The following is a 10581-nucleotide window of genomic DNA, read 5'->3' on the forward strand; positions in this document are numbered from 1 at the left end:
GAACAGGGAAGGGGAGTGAAGGGAGAGGAAGAGGGAGAGAGAAAGGAGAATAGTCTGGAACATGAAATGAAATATCCTCATATGCCAGATATGAAAGATTCAAATACCTTTTGATCTGTAGAATGTGTGAAGTATATTTCTATTAGAATGGAAATGCCTTGCAGTGTGAGTTTTCTGCATTATAAAGAAGGAGATTGGTTTTCCGTTCATGCTTCGGCTTTATCTTTTATCATCAAAGGTGCTGCTATTTTGGTGTCAGGTCCTGAAATGTGATGACAACATATGACCTTCACAGATTCTGAGTGAAATCCAGTGGGTGGTATGTACACTCACACCTGTGTTCTCTCAGACACAATTACTTATACTCAGGATAACTTTCATCAGCTGTGTTAATGATGTTGTATCATCAAGTGATAACATGATCACAGCTTTTGACACTGATTTTCCTAAGTATGGCATCAGTTTTCTTATAAACTTATTACCTTCTTCTTTTCTTCCATTAAGCTCCATTTTATTTTGACTGTGAGGTTAATTTTCATTAAGACTGAGTGAAATACTGAAGGGAAAATATAGACTCTGACAACTTCAACAAGAAAGGGAAAAGAAAGTGGCAGAAGATTTCACAACAAATGTAAAGGAAGACAAGGCAACATTGTGTGGTTAAAATTAAAAGGAAAGAAAATAGATGCTTGGGAACTCAGCTGTGGGGGAGTACTGGAGTTTATGTATTTTTCTTAAAGGGAGGTTGAATGGGCCTCAGAATCTGTTTTATTTAGCTTATTAGGCAACTATGCAATATGTAATTAGAATTGTCAGTTAATTTTTAAAAATTATTTTAACTGTTGGAAAAGATTGAAATGTAAATAATGAGATGAATGAAACAAAGGATAATTTATTTTAGTATATCATCTACCTTGAACTTGGGGATGTATTATTTGAACTTTAAGAAAACATTATTCATTAAAGACGACTCTTTCTAGAGAACTGTACTGGATATGTGTATATGGATATGTGTAGTGTTTGTATTTTATCTTTCTTTTTAATTCACGTAATTTTGTGTTGATGTGTTTTAAGATTGGGCTTGCTGAGAGTAGTTATTACCTCATAAGAACTACCTCTTGAAGATCTACTCATTTAGTGTTGAGGACAGAATTGTAAAGCTTAGAAAATTAGAAAATGTCACGCACTGTACACACACGCTCAAGAACTTAAAAGCAAATGAATAGGTCCTTTACCTGGGAACTTTGAAACTTAAATCAAATTTGCCCAATTTTGGTACTTATTGAAAAATATTTTGTTTGTTCTATTTGTTTGTATTTGAAACAAACAAAATTTATGTGTCTAAGTTTTTTTTTTTTTTTAAGATTTTATTTATTTATTTGACACAGACAGATCACAAGCAGGCAGAGAGGCAGGCAGAGAGAGAGAGGAGGAAGCAGGCTCCCTGCTGAGCAGAGAGCCTGATGCGGGGCTCGATCCTAGGACCCTGGGATCATGACCTGAGCTGAAGGCAGAGGCTTTAACCCACTGAGCCACCCAGGCACCCCTGTCTAAGTATTTTGAAACAAAACAATGGGTCAGACACAGAAGTTTCAGAGAATTTAAGGAATTGCAGTGACTAAATATTTAATATAATGAGAATTTTCAGTTTTCCTTCTTCTCCCTGAAAATAGAGTTGATAAAGCTGGAGGATTACTTAAAGCTTGTATCTCAATAATATCATCAGCATTGTTCAGAGATTTCAATATATAAACCCAGTAATAATCTAGAAAAATACTATCTCATTAGTTGATCTTATCAGATTTGTCTTAAGTCTGTTCTTTAAAGGGTGAATTTTTTTTTTGTATTTTTATAATTAAAAAATTTGAAAAGTTGAAAATGAAATCATGGAAGAAAATAATATTGGAAGCATCCATAATCCTCTACTCAGAGAAAACATTTTGTATATTTTATTATTACCTTTGCATAAATACAATTTTTATTTAAATTGAGTTTATATCACATATTGTTTTTGCATTTTATTGAAGATTTATTTATTTATTTACTAGAAAGAGAGAGAGAGAGAGGCAGAGGGTGAAGGAAAATTCTCTCAGATTCCATGCTGAGGGCAGATCCCAATACGGGGCTTGAGTTCATGACCCTGAGATCATGACCTAAGCTGAGACGAAGAATTGGTCGCTCAACAAATTGAGCCACCTAGGCACACCTGTTTTTTTTTGCATTTTATTTTAAAATTTTATCATAGATGATTTCCAAATCATAGAATATTCTCAGGATCATTTAATGAATACATGGTATTTCAGTCTTTGAATATGCTGTAATTTATTTAAAATTTCCAAAGAATTTGGGTATGTTGTTCTTTTTCTTTTCCATTTTAAAACAGAATTGTAAGTATTTATATACTTTAATCTTTATAAATTAGATCATTTTAATATATATGCATATATATAAATCAACCTTAACTGCTAACTGATAATGATACAACACTAAAGGCACAATCCATGAAAGAAATAAATGACAAAGTAGATTAAGATTAAAATTAAAACTTTTTGCTCGTGAAAGATAATGTCAAGAGAATGAGAAGACAAGCCAAACAGAGAAAGTGCTTACAAAAGACTTATTTGATGAACTGTTGCCTAAAATATACAAAGAACACTTAAATATCAACAATAAGAAGACAACTCATTAAAAAATTGATCAAAGACCTTAAGAGACACCTCACCAGAGAATATATATAGATGGCAAATCAGCATATGAAAAGATGCTCCTTCACATCATATATCAGATGTGAAGGGATTACAGATGAAAAACGATGTATTGCTATATACCTATTAGAATGGAAAAATCCAAAATTATGGACAACACCAAATTCCAGTAAGAATGTGGAGCAATGGGAATTCTCATTCATTGTTGGCTGGAATGCAAAAGGATGCAGCCACTGTGGAAGAAAATGTGGTTGTTTCCTTACAAAACTAAGGATGACCCCAGTGATCTGCTACTTGGTATTTACCCAAAGGAGTTGAAAGTTTATGTGAAAGTCTTACATCGACACAAAAACCTTCACATGGATGTTTGTAGTAATTTTACAGAGAATTCAGCAAAACTTGAAAGCAACCTTTTAATGTCCTTCCGTGTGAATGACTAAACAAATGCTGCACATCTAGACCGTAGAGTATTATTCAGCACTTAAAAAAAGAAGTTATCAGGCCATAAAAAGGCATGGAAGAGATATACATACCTGTTACTAAGTGAAAAAAGCCACTCTGAAAAAGTTATATATACTGTATGGTTCCAACTATATGACATTGTGGAAAAAACAAAATTTTGTAGGCAATAAAATGATATGCAGTTGCCAGACATTTTGGGGAGGGAAGGGAAGAATAGGAAGATCACAGAGGATTTTTAGGGCAGTGTAATAATGGATATACCTCATTAGATATTTGTTCAAACCCATAGTATATTTCAGTAAGAGTGAGCTGCAGTGTGAACTGTACACTTTGGGTGATTGTGATGCTTCCATGTAGGTTCACCATTTGTAACAAATGTATCATTTCATAGGGGAATGTTGATAAAGGAGAAGGGTGTATGTGTGGGGAGCCATCATGTAAATAGGAGATTCCTGTATCTTCCTCTCTATTTTGCTGTGAATCCAGAATGGCTCTAAAAAATAAAGGCTAAATTTAAAAAAAAAATGCTGACTAGATAGACAAAAATCATATTATATTTTAATTTTCATTATATGTCTAGTAAGTGAGAAAAGAACTTTTTTTTTTTAAGATTTTATTTATTTATTTGAAATAGGGGCAGAGAGAGAGAGCATAATTAAGAGGAGCAGGAGAGGGAGAGGAAGAACCAGACTCCCTGCTGAGCAGTGAGCCCTAGGATGGGCTCAATCTCAGGACCCTGAGATAATGACCTGAGCCGAAGAAAAGAACTTTTAAAACAAATGTATTATTCATTCTGAATTTTGTTTCTTAATTGCATATTTATATAATTTGCCTCATTTTTTAATTGCTTTTTCGTATTTTTTTTTCAGTATCCATATTCAGTTGTAAGAGCTACTGGGACTTAAAGGTTTTATGAAGATTATAAGCATTCTTTCAATAAAAAAATAATTAAGTAACATTTTCATACCCAATTTTTGAGCTAGTAGCCACTTTACTCTTTTTTTTTTTTAAAGATTATTTATTTATTTATTTATTTATTTGACAGAGAGAGAGAGAGATCACAAGTAGGCAGAGAGACAGGCAGAGAGAGAGAGGGGGAGACAGGCTCCCCACTGAGCAGAGAGCCTGATGTGGGCCTTGATCCCAGGACCCTGGGATCATGACCTGAGCCAAAGACAGAGGCTTAACCCACTCAGCCATCCAGGCACCCAGCCACTTTACTCTTTTTGCTAAAAACATCATTTCCAAAGCTTGACCTTGTCCAAGCTACATAACATGATTGTAGTGGTATTGCTAGGGACAAGTCATTATTAATTAATGGGGAGGTAGTCTAAGGTAAGCTGCTATTGTCGAATGTTTTCTAGAATTTCAGATTTGCTATTGTATTTTGATAATGTATCAAACATTCATTCAACATGAAATCGAGATGACACAAAACTTTCGGGGGGTGAAAATAATTTTGACACATAAAAATGTTTATGTAGTTATAGTCATAGGTATGTTCAAAACTATGTATTTGTCCAAATTATCATAGGCCTGCTCCAAAACCAAACAAACCAAACCAACAAACCAAAGAATTAAGGTCCTCCAAAGACACCAGAGTGTATGAGTCAGATGGGACTATCATAACAAAATATCACAGGCTTGGTGGTTTAAACAATAGAAATTCATTCTCTCACAGTTCTGGAGGCTAGAAATCCAAGAGCAGGTTGTTGGCAAATTTGGTTTCTTGTGAGGCCTCTTCTGGTTTTTCAGAGGGCCACCTTCTCATTGAGTCTTCACATGGCATCTTCTTGTTGACAGGGAGAGACAGTTTTCTCTTCTTAAAAGGAGAATAGTCCTATTGGATTAAGGCTCACCCTTATGACCTCTTTAAGCCTTAATTACCTCCTTAAAGACCCCAACTCTAAATAGTTTCGCTGGGGGCCAGAACTTCAACATAAGAATTCTGGAGAGAAAATTCAGCCCATTAATAGATATTTACAGCTTTTGTTAAACCAGTTTTTTAATTTATAAGGGAAAGAAAAGATTCTGGGCACCAGATTTGTAATATGTAAAATTTCTAAAATATTAACTAGGAATTGATATCAAAATAGGTGGAGTAGTACGATAAAGAAGACTCGTTTCCCTCCACTCACAGTTCATTTCAACAAGTGGGAGCTTTTCATAACTCTGAGTGACCATGTTCTATGACATAGTCTCTTGCTTAAGAAAAATGCAATGCCGTGGACAAATTTAGGCAAAATGTGCACTTTATTGTGAAATTTATAATGTGGGGTGCCTGGGTGGTTCAGTCATTAAGCATCTGTATTTGACTCAGGTCATGATCATCAGGGAGCCTGCTTCTCCCTCTGCCTGCTGCTCTTCCTGCTTGTGCTCATTTGTGTTGCTGTCTCTCTCTCTCTCTCTCTGACAAATAAATAAATAAAATCTAAATAAAATAAAAAATAAAATAAAATAAAATTTATAATGTGTGTAAGCCTATATAAGAAGTTTTAAAGAATTACTTAAATCCTTCATTGTGTCACAGTAAATGCAGGAAAGGCCAGTTTATCTCTGTTTCTTTTTTACTTCTTACAACTTCTTATATACCCACAGGTTAGAACAAAGTTATTTAAAATGTAGTCTCCAGGAGCCATCTGCCACTCCCATTCTCAGATTCTGTTGGGTCACCTCTGAAGTTTGGCTGTAAGAAAGTGTACCCCTTTAAGACCATTCTAACAGATGTTTATTTTGATGGTTTCCCAGATTATTCTGTGTTTTTAAATGAATGTATTGGTGCCCATCTGAGAAAGTGTCCACTGAGAAAGTGACATTTTTCTTTGCTTTTGTTTTTTAATTTCCGTCCAACTGAAACATCTATTTATGAAAATGGCTTTATGGGGAAATTGTGACATTCCCTAAGGCAGTCCTCTCACATTATCCGTAGTGACCTACCCTACAAGCAGAAGCAGATCTGGTTGCCTAATAGAGCTTCTGATATAGCGAAGACTGTATTACATATTATTTTTCTGACTATTTTCAGGGTCATGGTCTTTCCTTCACTCACAACTATATTATAATGGTAGTCTTGAAAATAAGTATTGCTTTTCTCCATCCAGATTATAGTATTTTATAGGCTAAGGGTGTAACTTTTCTCTGCTGCTTAGAGTTATAGTGGTTTAGTATGCCTGTGCTTTTTTAGATTTGGGTGTGTAATTAATCTTTGAATTCTTCTTGTTGTTTTGCCTGAATCATGTTAAATATGAATATATACCAGTGGCTACAGTTTGGATCTAGACATAAACATTTTAAGTATTTGAAAGGTTAATTTTAATGTACTGTTTTATTCTTTCTTTCAGAATTAATATGAAATCATAATATTAAACATCATGAAGTTGAGATACATGGTATGATGAGTAAATTGTAATGAGGGAATGGACAGTGCTCAGTGAAGTTAGGGAAGGCTTTCTTGGGCAAAAGTCTTTTTCCTGATATCTGAACTGTGAGGAGTAATTAATTAAGCAAGGGTATGGTAAGCAGAACCCAGAATTTGTAGCCAGTGGTTGACCACTACTAAGTCTTCTGAGTTTTCACTAAATAACTAGAAATGGCAATGCAAAAAATTTGAGCAAGGAGTTACTTCATCTTCTTTATATATTTAAGTAAACACTTTGATTGCTCAGAGATGAGCAGAGGTTATCAAGAATGGATGCAGGGAGACCATTTAGAAAGCCATTACCTCCATCTGGGTGAGAGATAATAGAAGTTAATCCAGAGAATTGAGGAGATTGCTGGGAAGAAATCCTGGGTTTTAGCAAATACTGAGGAATGAGGTTGATAAGACATAGTGACTGATGGGATATGGGAAGTGAAGATGAAGCTGATCTAAGAATGATTCCATTTTGAGTAAAGTCACTCATCAAATTTGGACATAGAGGTTTCATTTTCAGTGCATGGAGTTTGAGATGCTCTAAAGACTGCTAAATTTAGTATGCCTGTGCTAAATGGAGAAAAAAATAAAAAGTTGAATGGAACTAGAGCACAGAAAGAAATGTTTTAAGCTATGTATATATAATATATACATGATTGTGAGTGAGATTACCTACAAAAATAATATAAAGTGCTAAAAAATGTTAAGAAAGTACTTCACTTTACATGGAAGAGAGATTATACTTGTTCTTTGTAGTTCTAATGTAAATTAGTATCAGTAGTTATGAATTACAGATAAGATAAATCCACATAGGTATTAAAAAAAAGTTTTAGATCCTCATAGCTTTAGGAGTAAGTAAGAAGTTAGTTTTGGAAGTGGTAATTCCTCATTGACATTTAGACATTGAAGGTTATATTTTAAACCTGATATTATTATTTCTATTATAAATCAAAAAAGAGGGGAGCCTGAGTGGCTCAATTGAGTGACTGACTCTTGGTTCCAGCTCAGGTCACGATCTCAGGGTTGTGAGATCAAACCCCAGGTGGGGTCTCCATGGGATTCTGCTTGAGGTTCTCTTTGTCCCTCTCCTATTACCCCTCCCCCTACTGTCTTGCTCCCTTTCTCATATTAATAAATCTTTAAAAAAATAAAAAAAAATAAAATATTTTCACTTTTTTTTTGTAACTTGTTATAAGGAATATTGATTCTTTAATGATTTTAAAAGAATACTACTGATGATTAAAAGAAAATAAAAATAGAGGAAGAAATAAGAAAAAGAGTTGAAAAAAGTCAATAATTTCTAAATCATTATATGCCATCTGTAGTTACAAAGCTAAAATTATCATACTTTCAAAAAAATCCCTATTTAAAACAGAGGTTTGATGTTTCCACGAATCCCAAGGTTAGTCATCATACTTAGAGAAATGGAGAAATTATTCCATGTTGCACTTAAATTTTATGGAGCATTTTGCAGTATTATTTAACTGTTTCAGGTTTTATGTCCATCATGGTAATTGTCCTCCCACAAAGATAATGATAAGAAATAGAGCAATGGGAATAAATCTGCAGATAAGTATTAATTTTTATTTAGTTATTTTTAAAGATTTTATTTATTTATTTGACAGACAGAGATCACAAGCAGGCAGAGAGGCAGGCAGAGAGAGAGAGGAGGAAGCAGGCTCCCTGCTGAGCAGAGAGCCCGGTGCAGGGCTCTATCCCAAAACCCTGGGATCATGACCTGAGCCAAAGGCAGAGGCTTTAACCCACTGAGCCACCCAGGTGCCTCTCAGCAGATAAGTTTTAAAAGCTACTGTAAACATCATATAACCCAACAAATTTGGTATTTGGTTCTTCCCCTATGAATTATTCATGGCCAGAGTGTGCTGAATCATTTACAGCAGTGGGGTACTTATAAAATGTTGCATGAGGAATCATTGCATATTTGTCACCAAAAGAGTAACTATGTGAGTAGCCATAGTTTTTTGTTGTTGTTGTGTGTTTTTTTTTTTTTTTTTGGTCTGCTTTTACATAACCATTTTAATGTGTAAAGAATGCTAGAGTTAGGAGATACAGAATTTCTATTCAACTTCATACTCCATCAGCTATTTTGAGTGTTATTTCTACATTGTAACACATTATGTTGTAAGCAATAGAAATACTATATAATTATTGGATTGTACTCTGAAACACTTTAAAACTTGGTCCATTCATACCTTTAAACAGCTGTTTTAAAATCTTGGTTATTTTCAAAGAGGAAAAATGAGCAAAACCCATGAGAAATGGTGGGGCAGATAATAGGGTTTCCTATAATATTCTCCATACCTGCATTCTTTTGTAGGATACATTTACTGAGTGTACTAATTTTGATCTTTGTGCTAGGGCAGTACTGCCCAATAAAATTGTAATGGGAAATGGAAATGTCAATCATATATGTAATTTTTAAGTTTTTATAGCCATACCATTATACTATAATTGATAAAATTATTTTAATATGTTTTATTTTAGCAAATATATTAAAATATCACCATTTCAACATCTAATCCATATAAAAGTTAGTGAGATATTTTACCTTTTTTGTTCTAAGACATCAATATCTGCTTTGTATTTTAAACTTACAGCACATCTCAATTCAGATTAGTGACACACATCAAAGGCTCAATAGCTGCACGTGATTAGTGGCTCTTATATTGCATGCAGAATTGTAGATACTCATATATGGCCTATTCATAATTTTTGATTATCCCAATAGATATGTGGAAATTGAGAGATAAAAGTAAGGATTTCAGGATTGAAATCTAATTGCTAAGAACATAAAACATTACTTACATATGAAATCAATAAGTGAATTGTGAATAAAACAGTATAATGCTAGGTAATAACTGACAAAGTTCTTGGCTTTGCAGGTAAATCATAACTGTGACATAAGAGTTATTCATATTTGATAGTGAAATATATACAAGTAGAACTCTTAATCACCCATGGTGGAGTTAGGGTCAGAATGGTATACAGACCCAAGGAAAATTAGAAGGAAGAAGCCTCAAAAATTAACCAAAAAATATCCTTAGAAGTAAGGATTTCACCTTCATTTAATTATCTCCAATTCCCAAGAGAAACTAGAGAAAATTGGTCCATCTTTTGATAGCTTATTAAAAACTAATTCAGATGAGTTAAATGAGTCAATTATAATCAGTTATAACATTGCCTGGGGATTCCAGAAGAAAAGTTAAATTAAAAGCATGTTGACTTTTTCTTTTAGTTGTAAACACCACCTAAAAATCACCTAATTTTTGTAAAAGATATTCTACATATCAAATAAGACTGCCTAGATGACACAAGTTTTTTTTTCCCCAATATATCCTATTTAAGTAATTTTTTATGACATTTCTTTGCCATCTTCTCTTAGTGGTTTCTGATTATTCTCCTAGTATGATGATCAGCATCAGGAAAAAGGCAAACCTTAAAATAAGGTCTTACTAAATGTAGCAAAATTAAGATGTTAAGAATTAAGACATATGTATTTTTTCAGGGATGTAATCAGGTAACTTTTTTTCTGTGGAAATGGGATTTAATATTTCATAATTACAGTTTACAGTCTTTATAGCAAGTAAAATATGGGTATGTTTTATTTTCTGCCCTACTAAGTCACCTCTAACAGCCAGACATTTTGGAGGAACAGTTAGGTGTAATGAGTCATTCTTTAAGATTTCACCAAGAGTGAGAATACTGAATTTCTTTTCAGGGCTAAGTAGAGCTTCAGTTTAAGTAACAAATATTTACTAGGGTCACTAGATTTGTCCAGTTACTTTTCCTATTAAGAACTTGATACACAGGGATGCCTGGATGGCTCAATCGGTTAAGCAGCTGCGTTTGTCTCAGGTCATGATCCCAGGGTTCTCGGATTGAGTCCCACATCAGGCTCCTTGCTCAGCTGGAAACCTGTTTCTCCCTCTGCCTCCCTCTCTCTCTCTCTCTCTTTCCCCCTCCCCTTCTCTCTGATTAATA

Source organism: Lontra canadensis, unplaced genomic scaffold, assembly GCF_010015895.1.
Source record: "Lontra canadensis isolate GAN:19392208 unplaced genomic scaffold, GSC_riverotter_1.0 scaffold5, whole genome shotgun sequence".
NCBI classification, from domain to species: Eukaryota; Metazoa; Chordata; class Mammalia; order Carnivora; family Mustelidae; genus Lontra; species Lontra canadensis.